General features: G+C 36.0%; 1 protein-coding gene across 8 annotated transcripts in view; it reads right to left on the bottom strand.

Moving 5' to 3' along the window:
- Positions 1-18,609, bottom strand: part of ZNF644 (zinc finger protein 644) — a 120,700-nt gene that overhangs the window by 92,885 nt on the left and 9,206 nt on the right. The window contains exon 1 of one of the 8 annotated variants that reach the window (XM_058538498.1): positions 9,561-9,913. The exons of the other annotated variants lie outside the window; for them this stretch is intronic. The gene's annotated coding sequence lies outside the window, so the exon portion shown is untranslated. Of the gene's footprint in view, positions 1-9,560; positions 9,914-18,609 lie in introns of those variants that run through there. 8 annotated transcript variants of the gene reach the window in all.

The following is an 18,609-nucleotide window of genomic DNA, read 5'->3' on the forward strand; positions in this document are numbered from 1 at the left end:
CCCAGAAGGATGAGAGGCATTATTGCCCTAGTCTCAAGCAAAGCCAGAAATAACACCTGTTCCCTTCAGAGTAGAAAACCTGAAGCCAGAAATAACACCTGTTCCCTTCAGAGTAGAAAACCTCTTAATTCAGGCAGCACTGACTTAAGAGTAACCCTAGACTAAACATTGTTTGAAAGACAAACCCAAAAGGAGAATGTGACTCAGGAGGGATGACTTACAAAGTGGTACGAGGAAACTTTTGAGGGTATAAATATATTCATTATCTTGTTTGTGGTGATGGCTTCCTGAGTGCATACATATCTCAAAACTTATCATAATGTACACTTCAAATATGTGTACTTCACTACATGGCAATTATATCTCAATAAATCTGTTTTTAAAACCTCAATTACAACAAAACAAAATAACCCAATTACAAAAGGGGCAGAAGATTTGAAGCAGCACTTCACCAAAGATACATGAATGACAAGTAAGTACATGAAAATACACTCAGTTATCATTTGTCATTGGGAAAGTGCAAATTAAAGTCACGAGTTATCACTACACAACTATGAGAATGGCTAAAATTAGTAAGACCAATACCAAGTGTTGGTAAACATGTGAAGGAACTGAAACTCTCATACACTCATACAGGAAAGTAAAATGATTGGTACAGTCACTCTGTAAAAACAGTTTCACCATTTCTTAAAATGTCAAACATACACCTACTACATGATCCAGTCATTCCACTCACAGGTATTTACCCAAAGAAATGAAAGCATATGTTCATACAAAGACTTACATACAAATGTTCATCATTATTTGTAATAGCCAAAAGCTGTGGGAAAAAAAAGTCCAACAACATGTGAATCCTTACAATATATCTTTACAATGGAATAAGTAGGACTAACTAACGATAAATGCAACATGAATGAATCTAAAATTTTGCTGAGTGAAAAAGGTAGACAGAAAGATTACATACTACATAAGTGGAGGAGCAATAAGTAGGATTACAAAGGGGAACAAGGAAACTTTTGAGGGTAAAGGATATATTTATTATCTTTATTGTGGTGGTAATTTCATGGGTGTATATAGACGTCAAATCTGTTCAAATTGTACACTTTAAACATGTGTGATTTATTATACGTCAATTATACTTCAACAGATCTGTTTAAAAAACCACAATATGGGGGCCCAACCCGGGGGTGTAGTGGTTAGGTTCGTGTGCTCCGCTTCGGCGGCCTGGGGTTCACAGGTTTGGATCCCGGGTGCGGACCTATGCACTGCTTGTCAAGCCATGCTGTGGTGGCATCCCATATAAAGCAGGGGAAGACGGGCATGGATGTTAGCCCAGGGACAGTCTTCCTCAGCAAAAAGAGGAGGATTGGCAACGGATGTTAGCTCAGGGCTAATCTTCCTCACCAAAAAAAAAAAAAAAAAAACCCCCACAATATGCAAATAATAATAAACTTGGGGAAAAAATAAAGCCAAATCTCAAATTAGAAAGTTAGAATGATAATAATGAACATAAAAAAGAACACTGTCATTTATAACCAAAGGAGTAAAGGTACAAATGAATCATCTTTCAACACCTACAACCAGTACTACAATTACCCTACAAATGGTAATTCGACACATGAACATTGCTTCCAAAAATCTCAGACAGATCCTATGAAACAAGTATAACTAGAGTCATTGTATCTAGACTGATAAAATTGATTGATTGTATCAATCAATACAGATTGGTGTATTTAATTTACATTTGCCCCAACTTTATACTCAAACACAATTCCTACTGAAATATAATGGGGCTCGACCTAGAACTAAACAAACACTGAAAATTAATTTTACAGCAATGAATCAAATGATCTGTCTGCAACAACAGCCCCAATTCTACACCACCTCATTATTCATTCATTTGGCAATGAGGCTTTGCAGTTTTTCCTATCAAGAGGTAAAGAGTCTTTCCCTCCACCCTTTAACTCTGCACTTGACCTTATAAGGAAGATCAGTGAATACAGCACATGTCACAGTTTGCCAGTTCTGAGCTAGGCCTCAAGAGACCATGCATGCTTCTGTTCTTTCTTGGAGTCCTGCCACCATCAGAACAAGACCACTCTAATCTGCAGGAAGATGAGAAGACAGCCCAGATATCCCACCGTAGGCCATCCTACAGAACGCAGCCAAGAGCAGCAAAGCCAACTTCCTGACCTGCTGCTGAATGCAGACTCATAAATGAGCCCAGCCAAGACCAAAAAGACTGCCTAGCTGACTCAAAGACTTTTTCTAATAACAAATGTTTGTTTTAAACCACCAAATTTTAGAGTAATTTGTTACACAGCAATAGCTACCTGATAACAGCAACACTATCTTAAAGATACCATAGTAAATTATTCTCATCCCTAAAAGAGTTATTTTAGAGTAACAACTGATCTAGGTCTCTTAACTTTTGAAGGCAAGAGGAAAAACAGACATGAAAAGTCTCTCTTATTCTTTTATTAGCAATAACTCTATAAAACATTTTTTCAATGTTTGTCAATTTCAGAGACACATAAACTGAGCAAAACCAATTTTACAAGTAATGTTACCAGTCAACTATAATTTCTTTAAATTTTGTTATTAGATAGCTTTACTGGATTCAACCATACAATGACATTTTTCAGGATACTCCAAAAATCTATAAAAACTGTTATAGAGCAACTTGCCTAACATTCCCCTTCCTATTTATGTTAAAGGTACCTCGACTGTCCTTTACAGAAACACTCTTACTCAACTATTAAAGTGGTGCCAATCCTAGGCCCCTGAACTGAGGGATAAACAAGTGACACCCAGGCTGATCAGGGTACCTTGTCCTCCTAGCCACAGTAGTTTGTTCATAGACAGGAATGTAGCCCAAAGGGGTAAATTTGGAATCTTTCTCAGGATGTCTGCAAGTACTGGGAAAGGTACACTCTTCAGCGGAAATAACAGCTACAGGAACAATATAGGTCAGAGCAGCCAGTGGCCATCTTTGCCACCTCATGGAAATAACATATTTAGGAATGAAGCCACCACAGAAAAAATCCAAGCCAAGAGATAGAGACAGTAACCTAATAATATCATATGCACCCATCAACCCAAACATGCCTGAAATAATTTCAACAGCAGAACAGGTAATACTTACCAACCTTCCTACTGAGACCCACTAGAGAAACTAGAGTTTTTATAGATATTAAAAACTATCAATTTGAAGGCATCAAAAAGCTAACACAACAGCAAAGAATGACCAGGCCAAGATCCAAGACAGAACAGAACCTACAGATAAGATAAAAACCCACCACCTAAGGACGCTTTTTGCCTTGGGGTTATCTGCCAATCCAGATGAGGTAGCTAAGAAACTGGTCATTATTTCTGACATTGCTGTATAGCTAGGGGGGTCAAAAGGGGAATGCAAGGCTCATAAATGAAGGGAACCATTCTAAATGCTGCTCGCTATTTGAGTTGAGACCCAAAAAAACTAAACTCTAGTGAGCTAGAAGTAAACAAGTCCTTCCATGCACTGCAGCCCTACCTGACGACATCTAGGTGGCCAAAAAAAAAAAAAACAAAACCTCAATCCCTAAAATTGAATTAAGGTAATCTCAGACTGCTGGAGACCCTAGATATGGCACAAGCAACAGAAATTATCTCTGGAAAAAGGTAATATCAGCATAGGGCTCAGAGTTGAGGCCCGGAAAAGCAGCTAAAATTTAAATGGAGAAAGCATGGTATGAGAGAACCAGATAAGGAGTGAAACAAAAATTCTCAGTATAAACTTTGCCCAAATCACCAGATGACTGCTAAACTATGTAAGCACAGAGGAGAACTGAAGGGACCAAGGAGAAAACGTTGGCAGAGGCCAGAGAGAAAGCTACACTTGAAAAATAGAGCTGTATGTGAGTTTGATGCTTTTTCAACAGGATGCACAGTTTAGCTGGCAGGAAACTGAAGCCCTGCAAGGTTGAAGTGTCAGAGGACAGAAACCAAGCCCAGTAGAACAGCTAGAAATTAGTGGAATCCCTAGTAGCAAGAAAACCACAGGTCAAGCTTCAAAATCTGAATATAAACTTCACCCAATAATTCTCAAAAGAGCATTATCAGAATCCTGAGTCACTAAAACATATTCATAATGTCCAGTTTTCAAGCAAAAATTACATGATATGCAAAGAAACAGGAAACTGTGATCCATACTCAAAAAAAAGGGGAGTCAATTGATATTGATTCTGAATACCCCAAATGTTGGAGTTAGCATATAAAGAATTCAAAGCAGCTATTGTAATTATGTTACAAAAACCAAAGAAAATACATTCAAAAAATTCACAGAAACAATAAAAAAGAAAAAGCTGAAAAATAAAATAACTGAAATAATAAATTCACCAGAAGGGGTGATTAGAGACGGCAGAAGAAAGAATTGGTGAGCTTGAAAAAGGGCAATAAAACTGTCCAATCCAAAGAACAGAAAGTAAAATGACTGAAGAAAAATTAACAGCGTCTCAGAGACCAGCAGGACAATATCAGGCAGCTCAACACAGATCTAACCCAACTCAACAAAGATGTACAACAAGATGTAACAGAAGAGTGAAAAAGGTATAAAATAATTTTTTTGAAGAAGTAAGAGCCAAAAACATCCCAAATTTGGTGGAAAACATTAACTTACAAATCCAAGAATCTCAACAAACCCAAGCAGGATAAACACAAGAACCACTTCTAAATACATGTCATAGTCAAGCTGCTCAAGGCCAAAGAGAAAACCTTGAGAGCAGTCAGAGAAAAATGAACAGCTATATATCGGAAATGACAATACAAGTAATGGCTGACTTATCATCAGAAAAAATGGAGATACCAGAACAATATCTTCTATACCCAATGATACTATCCTTCAAAAAGAAGATTTTCAGATAAACAAAAATTAGACTTGTGGTCAGCAAACAAAACCAACAGAGTTAAAAAAAAAGATGGGTGAAGGAGAGAAGTAACAAAAATACTTAATCCAAATGATGGCAAGAAAGGTGAGAAAAAGAATACAACAGAATAAATAGAAAGCACATAATAAGATCATACATTTAAGCCCCAATACATCAGTAATTATATGAAATCTAAATGAACTTTATGATATAATCAAAGATGAGTGTTAGATGGGATTGAAAGTAAAACAACAATGATATGGTGTATACACGAAACAGTTCTAAAACATAAAGGCAGAGAAAAATTTAAAATAAAAGGTTGGGGGAGACAATGAACCACACAAACACTAGCTATAAGAAGGCTAGTGTAGCTATGTTATTATCAATTAAGGCAGACTTCAAAGCAAAAAGCATTACCAAAGATAACAAGAAACAATAATGATAAAAGGTCCAACTCATCAGAAACATAAAACAACTCTAAATTTGTGTGTCCCTGATAACATGGATTCCAATATGTAACAAAGCAAAAATGGATAGCAACCCAAGAAAAACAAATCCATAATGGCAGCAGAAGATTTCAACAAATCTCTCTAATGGAACCAGTATGCAGAAACTAAATTGGTAGGGATGTAGAAGTTTTAAACAACGTGATTAACAAAACTGACTTAGACTCATATAAACACTTCACCCAAAAAACTGTAGCATACACATTCTTTTCAAATACACACAAAATATTTACAAAACCTGGCCAATAAACATATAAAAAGGTACAATAACATTTGGACAAGGAAATGGAAAATAAAACCACTATGAAATACTACTACACACTGGTATCTCAGTGTGTAGAATGGCTAAAATTAAAGATTAACAATACAAAGTGTTGATGAAGATGAAGTGCAAAAGGAACTTTGTTGTTGAGATTATAAATTGTTACAAACACTTTGGGAAAAAAAGTTTTGAATATTTTCTGAAATCACACAAATACACTCTAAAACCAAGCTATTAAACTCCTAGATATTTACTAAATATAAATGTTTCCATGTGTGCACTAGGAAACATGTACAAAGAAATGCACAGCAGCATTACTCATAAAAGCCTAAAAGTGGAAACAACCCAAATTTCAATCAGTAATAGAACAAATAAAGTGTGGGATACCCATATAATATACTGTACGGCAATGAAAATGAACTAGTTATATGCAACAATAGAGATGAATTTCACAAACACTGCTGAAAAAGCCAGGATCCATTTATATAAATTTCATTAACAGGAAAAAAATACATAGTTCAAAAATGTACTTTTAGGGGCTGGCCCAGTGGTGTAGCAGTTTAAGTTCACACATTCCACTTCGGCGGCCCAGAGTTCGAGGTTCAGATCCTGGGTGCGGACCTACCACTGCTCATCAAGCCATGCTGAGGCGGCATCCCACATAGAAGAGCTACAACTCTACAACTGTGATACACAACTATACACTGGGGCTTTGGGGAGAAAAAAGAAAAAGAGGAAGATTGGCAACAGATGCTAGCGCAGGGCCAATCTTCCTCAAAAAAAAAAAAAGTACTTTTAAATGGTAAAAATATAAAGCAAAAAACTGACTATCATAAAAGATAGAATGGTAGTCTCCTAAGGAAAGAGAAACGCGTGATTGGGAGGTGGCAAAGTGGAGGATCTGGCAATGTTTTAACTATTGAGTAGGGGGTGATTAAGCAGGTATGCCGCTTTTGAATATCTGAGTTGTACAATTTTTTCCATGCTGTATTTTGAGTATTTTCTCCACAGTAAAAACATTGCAAAACAAAAAAATAGACATTTAAGGCTTTAAATTTTCCCTTAAGTAAGGCATAGGCATTATCCTATAGTATTTGGTTTTTATTTGAATTAAAGTTACACAAATGTATATTTTAAAAATCAAATAAAGCTTATTATGAAAGACAGCACTACCCACCACCATTTCCCTAACACTTCTCCCTCTCATTTCTAAACAATATAGTTATACTGGTATCTTGATTTTTCAGTTGGGATCTGATTGCCTCCTATTACTCACCACCCTTTCCCTAACACTTCTCCCTCTCATTTCTAAACAATATAGTTATACTGGTATCTTGATTTTTCAGTTGGGATCTGATTGCCTCCTACATAAGAAAATGACTTAATTCATATCCCTTCTATAAACGCTCAAAATCATACCATAGCCCCACATGAGGCTAGACAGAAGTGCAAATGCAATTCAATGGAAGAAAAAGTCTTTTCAACAATTAGTGCTGGAGCAAGTGGATATACATAGTAAAAAAAAAAAACCACACACCAACCCAAATCTCACACTCTATACCAATATTAATTCAAAATGGATTACAGGTTTAAATGTAAAACATAAAATTATTATAATAGTGTCCCCTCATCCAAGAGGGATATGTTCCAAAACCCCCAGTGGACGCCTGAAACCACCAAGAGTACCAAACTCTATATATACTACGTTTTTTCCCTATACATACATATTTGAGGTGCAACAGCACAACTAGCACGAATTTCTTTTTCCTTCTTCACAATTTCACAGACAGAAGACTCGTTCTTACCACAGATTTTAGCAATCTCAGCACATGACAGTTTTTCTTTCCTTACTAAGTTGAGAACTTTTAACTTTTCACTAAAAGGAAGCACTTTATGGCTTCTCTTTGGCCTATCCGAATTGCTGGCATCACTACTCTTGAGCTTTGGGGCCATTATTAAGTAAAATAAGGGTTACTTGAACACAAGCACCGAAATACCACAACAGTCAATCTGATAACCGAGATGGCTACTGAGTGACTAACGAGCAGTTAGCATATATAACATGGACATACTAGACAAAGGGGTAATTTATATCCCGGGCGGGACGGCACAAGATTTCATCACACTACTCAGAACAGCAAACAACTTAAAACTTATGAACTATTTATTTCTGTAATTTTCCATTTAATATGGTTGACTGAGGTAACTGAAACCGTGGAAAGCAAAACCACATATCAGGGGGGACTACTGTAATCTTATAGAGGATAGGAGAAAATCATCAAGATCCAGAGCTAGAAACGGAGTTCTTAGAAATAACACCAAAAGCATGATCTATGCAAGGAAAAATTTGACAAATTGGACTTCATCAAAATGAAAATATTTTACTCTGAGAGAGATCCTGTGAAGAGGATTAAAAACAAGTGACAGATTTGGAGAATATATTTGCAAGCTACAAACTTAACAAAACACTCATATCTAAAATATAAAAGAACTCTCAAAACAGTAAGACATCAGCAAAAATACCAAAATACAGATATTTGAAAATCATCTCCTCTATAAAACCAACAAGAACACTGGCAAAACCCCAGTTGTTTTCCAAACTCTAGAAATTAATCAAAGGCTTGCAGCAATCTAGGGAAAGTTTATTCAAGAAAGATGGCTAAATCTTGATAAGACCAGCAAACTTTGTGTCATTTTGTTTTGCCCTATTCCCAACCTCCCACTCCAGCTCCACAGTAGCTTTGAAAGCCAACAGTCCACAAGCCGGGTGAAAACCAGCAACCTGGCAGCTACCTGAGGGGGGCAGAAGAGAATGGGAACTCCCTCACTACTCCATTCCCAGAGGACTGTCGTTATTTGACATGTCTGGTAGTTTTCTAGAACACTCCACTCCCAAAGCAATCTTAATTTGACCTGAGTCTGAGCTCACCCAGTGCAAAAAAAGTCTTTTCCCCAAGACCATTTGTCAAAAACAATGAGAGGCAACTGTTTGCCTCTGATTGGCAAACAATTGCCAAGGCAGTGGATAACAGTTGAGACAAACAATAAGCTAACTAAAAAGCTTAAAGAGAAAAGCCGGGGGCCAGCCCAGTGGCATAGTGGTTGGGTTCACACACTCCACTTTGGTGGCCCAGGGTTCGCAGGTTCGGATCCTGGGCATGGACCTACACACAGCTCATCAAGCCATGCTGTGGCAGCATCCCGTATTCAAAAAATGAAGGAAGACTGGCACAGGTGTTAGCACCCACCTCTGGCTAATTGGAAAGCTCTGCAAAAGCAGGAAGTGAAGGATAAGGCAAAGTTACAAACTTCCTGGCTGAGTGCTGAAGGCATGCTCCAACAGACACAGAACCTCTCAACAAAGACTGGGAAACTTACTGGTCCCAGGCATTTAAGGAAATCTCTGTCCAATTATTAGTTGACCACTAAGCTAACCAAGTAGAGAGATTTCAGTGGTTACACATGACAAAGAATACAGATTTTACAGGATTAGTTCAGAAAAACCACTAAACAAACTTAACAACAAACACTGGCCAGAGGAGAATATCTGATTATCAGAGTGGCCATATTGTTTAAAATGTACAGTTTTCAACAAAAAATGACAAGACATTAAGGAAAAAAAAAAAAAAACAGGAAAATATGGCTCATACACATGGAAGAAAAACAGCAGTAAATAGAAACTGTCCCTGAGGAAACCCAGACATTGGATTTACTAGACAAAGTTTTTAAATCAGCTATTTTAAACATGTTCAAAGAACTAAAGGAAATCCATGTCTAAAGAACTAAAGGAAAGAATGAGATGGATATTTCACAAATAGAAAATATCAATAAAGAGACAGAAATCATGAAAAACAACAACAGAAATTCTAGAGTTGAAAACTACAATACCTAAATTGAAAAATTCACTGGAAGGTTTCAGCATCAGATTTGAGCAGGTAGAAGAAAAAATCAGTGAGTCTGAAGATAGGTCAATTGAGGTTATCCACTCTGAGGAACAGAAAAGAGAAAAAAAAAGAATAGAGTCTAAGATATCTGAGGGACACCATTAAGCATACCAACATACACATAATGGGAGTCCCAGAAGGAAAGAGGGGAGAAAGGGACAGAAAGAATATTTGAATAAATAATGATTGAAAATTCCCCCAAATTTAATGAAAAACATCAATCTAAAAGCCCAAAAATCTCAAGGAACTACAAGTAGGATAAACTCAAAGAGACCCACACCTAGACACATCATAATCAAACTGTCAAAAAAACAAAGAGAATCCTGAAAGAAGCAAGAGATAAGCAACTTGTCACATATAGAGATCCTCAAAAAAATTAACAGTTAGTTTCTCATTAGAAACCATGGAGGCCAGAAGGCAATGGGAAAACATATTCAAAGTATTGAAAAAATAAGACTGTTAACCAAGAATTCTATAACTACTTTTCAAGAATGAAGGAGAAATTAAGACATTCGCAGATAAACAAAAACTGAGAATTGGTTGCTAACAGACCTGCTGCACAAGAAATACTAAAGAGTGTCTTTCGGGCTGAAATGAAAGGACACTAGACAGTAACTCAAATCTACCTAGGGAAATAAGGAGCATGGTAAAGATAACTAGATAGGTAAATATAAAAGACAGTATAATTTTTAAATTTGTGACTCTTTTTTCCTCCTATCTGATTTAAAAGACATATAAAGATGTAATTTGCATGATAAAAGCACAAAGGAAGGGAAAAGAATGAAGCTATTACAGGAGCGAAATTTCTGTATATTATTGAAATTAAGTTGATATGAATTTGAACTAGATTGAAATAAAGTTATTAATTGTAATTCTCAGGGCAACCACTAAGAAAATGAAAAAAATACACAGTGAAAAAACCAACAAGGGATTTAAATGGTACTAGAAAATAATCTATTTAGCATGAAGGAAGGCAACAGTAGAGGAATACAGGAACAACAACAGAAAAAAATCTTAAGACTTACAGGAAACAAACAGCAACATATTCTGCAGACATAAATCCTACCTGATCTGTAATTACATTAAATGCAAATTAATTGGGCATTCCAATCAAAAAGCAGAGATTGGCAGAATGGGTAAAAAAAATACAATCTAACTATATGCTGTCTATAAGAAACACTTTAGATTCAAATAAGTTGAAAGCAAAAGGATGGAAAAAGATATGCCATGCAAACAATAACCAAAGGAGAGCTGAAGTGGCTATACTCTTATCAGACACAATAGACATTAAGAAAAAAAAATTGTTACTAGAGACAAAGAAGGAAGTTTTATAATAATAAAAGGGTCAATCCATCAAAAGATACTTATTAATTATAAACATATATTCCTCAAACAACAAAGACTCAAAATATATGAAGCAGAAACTTCCAGAATTGAAAGGAGAAATAAACAACAGAAAAAGCAAACAACAAAAATAGTTGGAGACTTACATACCTCGCTTTCAATAACAGAACCCAACAGAAAACCAACAAGGAAACAGAAGACTTGAACACTATAAACTAACTAGACTTAACATTTACAGAAGATTCCACTCAACAACAGCAGAACACACTTTCTTCTCAAGTGCACATGTAACACTCTCCAGGAGACCACATGTTAGGCCATAAAACACTTCTCAATAAATTTAAAAGGAATGAAATGACACAAAGTATGTTCTCTAAACACAATGGAATGAAACTGGAAATCAATAACAGAAGGAAATTTGGGAAATTAACAAATATGTGAAAATTAAGCAACAAACTCCTAAATAACCAATACGGCAAAGAAGAAATCACACACGGAAAATTATAAAATATGCTGAGATGAAAACAAAAACACAATACACCAAAACTTATGGGATGAAGCGAAACCAGTATTTAAAGGTAAATTTATAGCTATATGTGCTTACATTAAAAAGATCTTAAATTAACAACCTAAATTTCCACCTTAAGAAACCAGAAAAAGAGCAAACTAAACCCAAATCAGACAGAGGAAAGAAATAATAAAGATTACAGCAAAAATAAATAAAACAGAGAACATAAAAATTATAATAGAGAAAAATCAATGAAACCAAAAGCTGGTTCTTTAAAATTATCAACAAAATTGATAAACCTTCAACTACACTGACCAAGAAAAAAAGAAGACAAATTATTATAATCAGGAATGAAAAGGGGGTCATTACCATTGACCTTATAATAAGAAATAAGAAAAAAATTATTTTTTTTCCTTTTTAGTGTTTAGTTGTTCCTGAATACTAGGAACAACGGTATGGCAAGAAATAATCTAGACGAAATGCATAAATTCCTAGAAAAAACCGAACTACTGAAACTGATTCAAGAAGACACAGGAAATCTGAAGACCTGTAACAAGTAAAGAGATTGAGTGAGTAATGAAAACACTTCCTAGAAGGAAACCTAGGACCGGATGACTTGTCTGGTGAAATCAACCTTTAAACCAAATGTTCAAAGAAGAATTGACACCAATCCTCAAACTCTTCCAAAAAATAGAAGAGGAGGGAACACTTCCTAACTCACTTTATGTGGCCATTAGCAACTTCATACCCAAACCAGACAGACATCACAGAAAAACAAAACTACAAATATCCCTTATGAATAATCACAAAAACCCCCTCTATTTCTTTTGGATCTGTGTTTTTCTAAAGACATACCATCTAGATTCTTTTGTCCTCCTCTCCCAATCTAAACTGATCACTCTTCAGATCTGCTGCATAGCCACCTTCCTTAGATCTCCCTTCACCACCATCCTAGGTATTCTCTCCACTTCTTTCCTGTACTGGATCCTATTTCCTGGATCCTTCCTCTTTCTGATCTACCTCATCATTTTGATGGAGCCCATGTCCTCTAGTAACTTCCTGAGATACAGTGCATTTGAAGTAAATATTCTAACAACTTCATGTGTTTCATAATTTTAGCCTACTCCCACATTTGACAGCTTGGCAAGGTACAGAATTAGCAGTTTGGAAGTAACTGCCCTTCAGGATTTTGAACGCATTATTCCATCATCAATTACTTTCCAATGTTCTTGGTTCCTAATCTCTTTTATATGCTCCATATTCAAAAGCTTTTAGGATCTTCCCTTTATTTCTGGTGTCTGAAACTTCATCATGATGTACTTTTTTTTTCATCACTATGCTGAGCATTCTTGTGAGCCCTTTCAATGTGGAAACACAAGCTTTTTGTTCAATTATTCTCAAATAATTTCCTCCATCCATTTTCTCCCATTCTCAAATCCTTATTTATCACGTGTTGAACTTGTGAAGTGTGAGCCTCTAATTTTCTTATTTTCTCCTACTTTACATCTTTTTGTCCTGCTTGGTGGGACATCTCAATTTTATCCTCCAACTTTCTATTAAGAATTTAATATTTTAAATTTCTAACTCTTCTGTATTTCATATTCCATATTTTCAATCCTTTTATTAAGTATTTCACATTCTAGGGCCAGCCCAGTGGCTTAGCAGTTAAGTGTGCGCGCTCTGCTACTGGCGGCCCAGGTTCGGATCCCGGGCGCGCACCGACGCACCGCTTCTCCAGCAATGCTGAGGCCGCGTCCCACATACAGCAACTAGAAGGATGTGCAGCTATGACATACAACTATCTACTGGGGCTTTGGGGGAAAAATAAATAAATAAAATTATAAAAAAAAAAAAGTATTTCACATTCTAAATATTTAAGAGCTCTTCTTTGTTTTCTGAGAATTGTTTTATAGCATCCTTTCTTGTTCCAAAGAAACAATTATCCCCTTACTTCCAAAGATATCAATAACTTCTTTAAAAAAAGTTTCCTTCTTCTTGAATTGTTTCCATTTCCTTCTTCTCTTACATACTGAGGTTACCCTCAAACGTGTAATGATCCTTAATCTCGTATTTTAAAATGAAACACTTACAAGTTACCTAAAAATTCTGTGTTAATGGGTAGGTGTCACTGTAAGATGATCAGTCTGGGCCATTTCCCTGGTGGATCCCCACCTGTTATTAACTGTTGGTCTTTTTTCCTGATCATCAGTTTGCTATAACCGGATGACTCTTCCAATCTCACATCTGGGGTTAGAAGCCTGAAACCCAGTATTCTCAGAACTTGGAGGGGAAAAGAGTTCAGTGATGATTCCCAGTTCAACATGTAGATTTCTACTCAACTCTGTTTTTCAGTGTGACATCCTTAACTTGAGCTGTGCCTAGTGCTCTCAAGTACAGAGATTCTTCCTTTGAACATTAGAGAAGAAACCTGGATGAAGGTAAAAGACCCTTTCCTGGCACCATGAGTGTTGCTTCCTTGTTATTACAGACTTTTAGACAATTTTTTCAAGGTACCTGAAATTCCTGAAGGTATGGAAGCATCCCAGAGCTCTAGAGCACCAGTTCTAGGCCTTCTCCACTAACAGCAAAAAATTCCGTTTTCTCAGATCTACAAAGTAAGTTACCACTTGTTGCTATCCAGTTTCCAAAGTTTTACTTCTGTGATCAAGTCTTCAGTTTTGTCTTTGACACCCTATGCCTTTTTTAAAACCATTATTATAATTCTAGTAAGGATCTGATAGTAAACAAAGTAAATGGTTATTTAATCCACTGTTTAAATGAATATTCATGTAATATGTGATTTTTTGTGTGTGTGAGATCAGCCCTGTGCTAAGAACTGCCAATACTTTTTTTTTTTTTTTTTTTTTTGCTGAGGAAGACTGGCCCTGGGCTAACATCCATGCCCATCTTCCTCCACTTTATATGGGACACCGCCACAGCATGGCTTGCCAAGCAGTGCGTTGGTGTGCACCTGGGATCCAAACCGGCGAACCCCGGGCCGCCGCAGCGGAGCGCGCGCACTTAACCACTTGCGCCACCAGGCCAGCCCCAATATGTGATGATTTTTCATGTGTCATGTCCTCATTGTTGTTCATTTCTAAATAGTATGAAATTTAAGTTTGAGTTCCAATAGGACACAGAGTTTTAATCATCCAAGTAGTTACAACCATTTTGGCTTTAACGTCTAGTTTTACTACACTGTAGTTAAAAAATACTGGTCTATACAATTTCTCTGTTTTAAAACTTCAAATTCTCTTTGAAGCCCAAGACAATTTAAAAAAAATTCACAGGAATTTGAAAAGAATGTGTATTCTCTATTGGGAACAAAGTTTGACATACACCTATTAAATAAAGTATATTGCTATCAAAATCTTTTTTTTTTAAGTTATTCTCTTTTCTAGGAGGAATGCAATTTTTTTTTTCCCGAAGATTGGCCCTGCACTAACATCTGTTGCCAATCTTCCTCTTTTTTCCCTTATCTCCCCAAAGCCCCAGTGCATGGCTGTGTATCATAGCTGTAGAGTTGTAGCTCTTCTATACGTGATGCCACTTCAGCATGGCCTGATGAGTTGCATCGGTCCACGCCCAGGATCCGAACCAGCAAACTCCAGGCCACCAAAGCAGAACGCGTGAACTTAACCCCTACGCCATCGGGCCAACCCCCAGCTATCAAAATCTTTACAGTCTTAATTTTTGTTTACTTGATCTATTAAATTCTGAGAGGTAAAGTCCCCAAAAAGACTGGTGTTAACCAATTTCTCTAAGGAAACTCTACTTCATATGTTTCAATACTATTTGTTTGAATTTATCACACAAAAGTTCAAGCCTGATATTGTTTAGTATCCTAACTTTTTATTAATTAAAAATTTTTTATTTTTTCACTCAAAAGTTTTGGTCTAGAAAGGTTTTATCTTTTGCTTGATATCAATGAAATTTGCAAGTTTCACTGTTATTTTTGCCATTCCTTTATTTTCAACATTTGTGTCATTCTGACTTAGATAAAACTCATAAAACCACACATGATGAATTTTTAATCCAATTTGTAAGGGGGAGGGGGAGGAAGAAATCAATTCCAGTTAAATTAAGAAAAAGCTGCTCGAAGAGTTATCGGGTACTCAAACTGGACAGCAAAGCTGGTGAATAAGGCTTGAAAAACAAGATGAAACTGGAGGTTAGGCAAGCAATATCCCACTAAAGGACATCTACTTAGGATGCCATTTGTATCACTGTTAATGGCATTGCCACTATTAAGACATTCACTGACGTAGCACTTTTGGGTCCACCACAGCCACTGAAAGTTATCTCTATCTCCTCCACCTCTTTCCTGCACGAGCTGTTTCAGCAGGATCAATGTATATGGAATAGTCAGTTTGGTTTCCTAGACCCCATCCCTTTCAAACTGCTGCCTCTCCTCACGCATGTAGGGATTTTTCATTGCTTTTCAGCTTGCAGAGACCCAAGGCAGCGTACACAGGTGGGGATGGGTCTATTTCCAAGAAGAGTGCAGCCACAGATAAGTATAAACAGAGAGCTATTTAAGAAAGAGGTTCAGGGCAGGGCTTTCAGGCAAGCTTCCCATTCCCACACCACTAGTTCATCAGGCTAATGGGGGAACAGTAGATAGTTCTGCTGTCATCCCTTCTCATCCATACTATCTATACAGAAAATCCAAATTTCAGAGATGAGGATGAAATCTCTACTTCTCAGTGATAGTAGGGGACAACCTTTTCTCTTTTGCTTTAGCTGATTTGCCTCAACAGGTAACATGGACAGAGTCAAATGTACCTCCCTACCTTACCATGTTGCCAGAAACCTCACTAACTTCTTTACTAACTGAAGTTAAGTCTGTATTAACTGTGAGAATGGGTAAAATATAAATTTGTTATAATAAGGTTAACATACTATCATAAAATTCTAAGACGCTATAACTCCCAAACTCTGTTCTATTTACTAACTCTAAAAAAAAAAGCAGAAAAATATTTTAAATTATATTACTTCTATAACTGACTTTTCTAATTCTTCTATATTAGAAACTATATTTTAGGAATACAAATTTCTATATAGTGTAGAATAATAAATATGTATAAATAAATTAATATATATTTCTACATATATTTTAGGAATATTTTTTCCCTATAAAAGCAGAGTGTTCTCAACTGTTCCTATATTTTAAAACAAGTATTCATTTTAAAACAAATTTAAACATTGGCAGTCCAGATTATTAATTTTTATTATCTCCTTTTTTCTCACCAACCCTTATACCAATTAGCATGTCTCTTAAACCATGGCAAAAAAGTACTAACTCAAAATACAGCATTACAATTACAAGCTCTTCTTACTAGTCATCTCAATTTTTTTAAGTTCAAAGTACTAGCAATTTGAAAAATACCACTATAGTATAACATTCTTGGGTTTTACCTAGTTTTCAAATGAAACTTAAAGGAAAAAAAAAGCTTGGAAAAATGAAAAACATAATTATACTATTCCATGTAGTCTTTATGTACTTGGCATGATGATAACTTTGGCCAGCAAATAACTTGTTTCTAGACTAGCACAGCTACTTGTCATCCTTTCTCATAGTGATTAGACTTACTGAGGTCATGTGTGAAATGTGTAAAATCAAATGCAGTATATGCATAAATATAAGATATTCTTTTCAAAAAAAAAAAAAAAGTTGGGGCCTGCCTAGTGGAGTAGTGGTTAAGTTCAGCAGGCTCCACTTCAGCGGACCAGGTTTGTGGGTTCAGATCCCAGGCGCAGACCTACACCACTCATCAGCCATGCTGTGGCAGCGACCCACATACAAAATAGAGGAAGACTGGCCACAGATGTTAGCTCAGGGCAAATCTTCCCCAAGCAAAAAGAGGAAGACTGGCGACAGATGTTAGCTCAGGGTGAATCTTTCTCAGCGAAAAAAAAGGAAAAAAAAATCATCAGTTTTTTTATAGAATAAGGCAGATGTACCTCAATTAGTGTTAATAACTTATTTGCAAACTGTGTGTCCAAGTAAATTTATTTTCAATACCAAAAGATAATAAAACTGTTCTATTCTTAACTTTGCACTACAAAGTTAGGAACCACGTATTTCACCTGCTTTATTTTAAAACTAACCATCCTTACTCTTAATATACCCTCCCTACCCACCCACCAGGATAATAATCTCTAAATGGCCTTCCTCACTTCAGTCTCTTCTCCAATCATGTTATACCTGGCTGCTAATCTTTCTCATTTTTCTTCATGTATTTCTGTTCAATGGCCATCAGTAGAACTCCTTATTTCTAATTTCTAATCCAAACTTCTTTAGATCCCTCCAGCTCAAGCCACAATCTTACCAACTTTAGTTTTCATTACATTCATCTAAAATAGACTCTACTTCAAGCAAGGAAAATGATTCCATTCCACAATTCCCATCTCTGTGCTTTTTAACATGCCTTTCCTCCTAGCTGATATTCCCTTCCCTCTCTACCAACCTATACATGCCACTTCTTCAAAACCTAGATAAAAAATTATTCTTGCCAGGAAGCTTTATTAATTAATCCAGTCTTATTATAGATCATTCATATTATTTTGTGTCAGCTCAGTAATTTTAATATTTCATTATTAAGTGCTCATCAAGTTGTGCCTTAAATCATGAGCTCTTTGGCACAGCAGGAAGCATATCCTTTGCTCTGCATATCTGCACACTTGCCTCTACTGAAGTACTAAGTGAATTTTGCATAACTAATCCAATTAAAATAAGCGAAGGTCGGGGAAAATACAATCACACAAACAAGGTTTTTCTGAATACAAAAAAACAAATCTCCCAAAACTAAATCCAAATATAACATTCATTTTTGTCAAAGCAACACAAAAACATAGAACATACCCTTAAATGTATTTTTTTCTACACATAGAAGTCAGCTCTTAAAGCTGCTAATTAATAATATTTTAATTGTTTTGCTTGTGATTTTCTAAATCTAGCCCAAAAAAGGTATTACAAATAAGTCTTAATATTTTGTAGATAATAAACATAATTTTTCAATGTCTAATTAACCAATTTTGCTTTAGCCTTCTATACTTCACAAATACAAAACCTACATAAAAGTTGACAGATGAGATTTTATTTCTTCAAGACAACTATTAAAATTCTTGGAGCAAGAGT

Source organism: Diceros bicornis, chromosome 4 (assembly GCF_020826845.1).
Source record: "Diceros bicornis minor isolate mBicDic1 chromosome 4, mDicBic1.mat.cur, whole genome shotgun sequence".
Taxonomy (NCBI): Eukaryota; Metazoa; Chordata; class Mammalia; order Perissodactyla; family Rhinocerotidae; genus Diceros; species Diceros bicornis.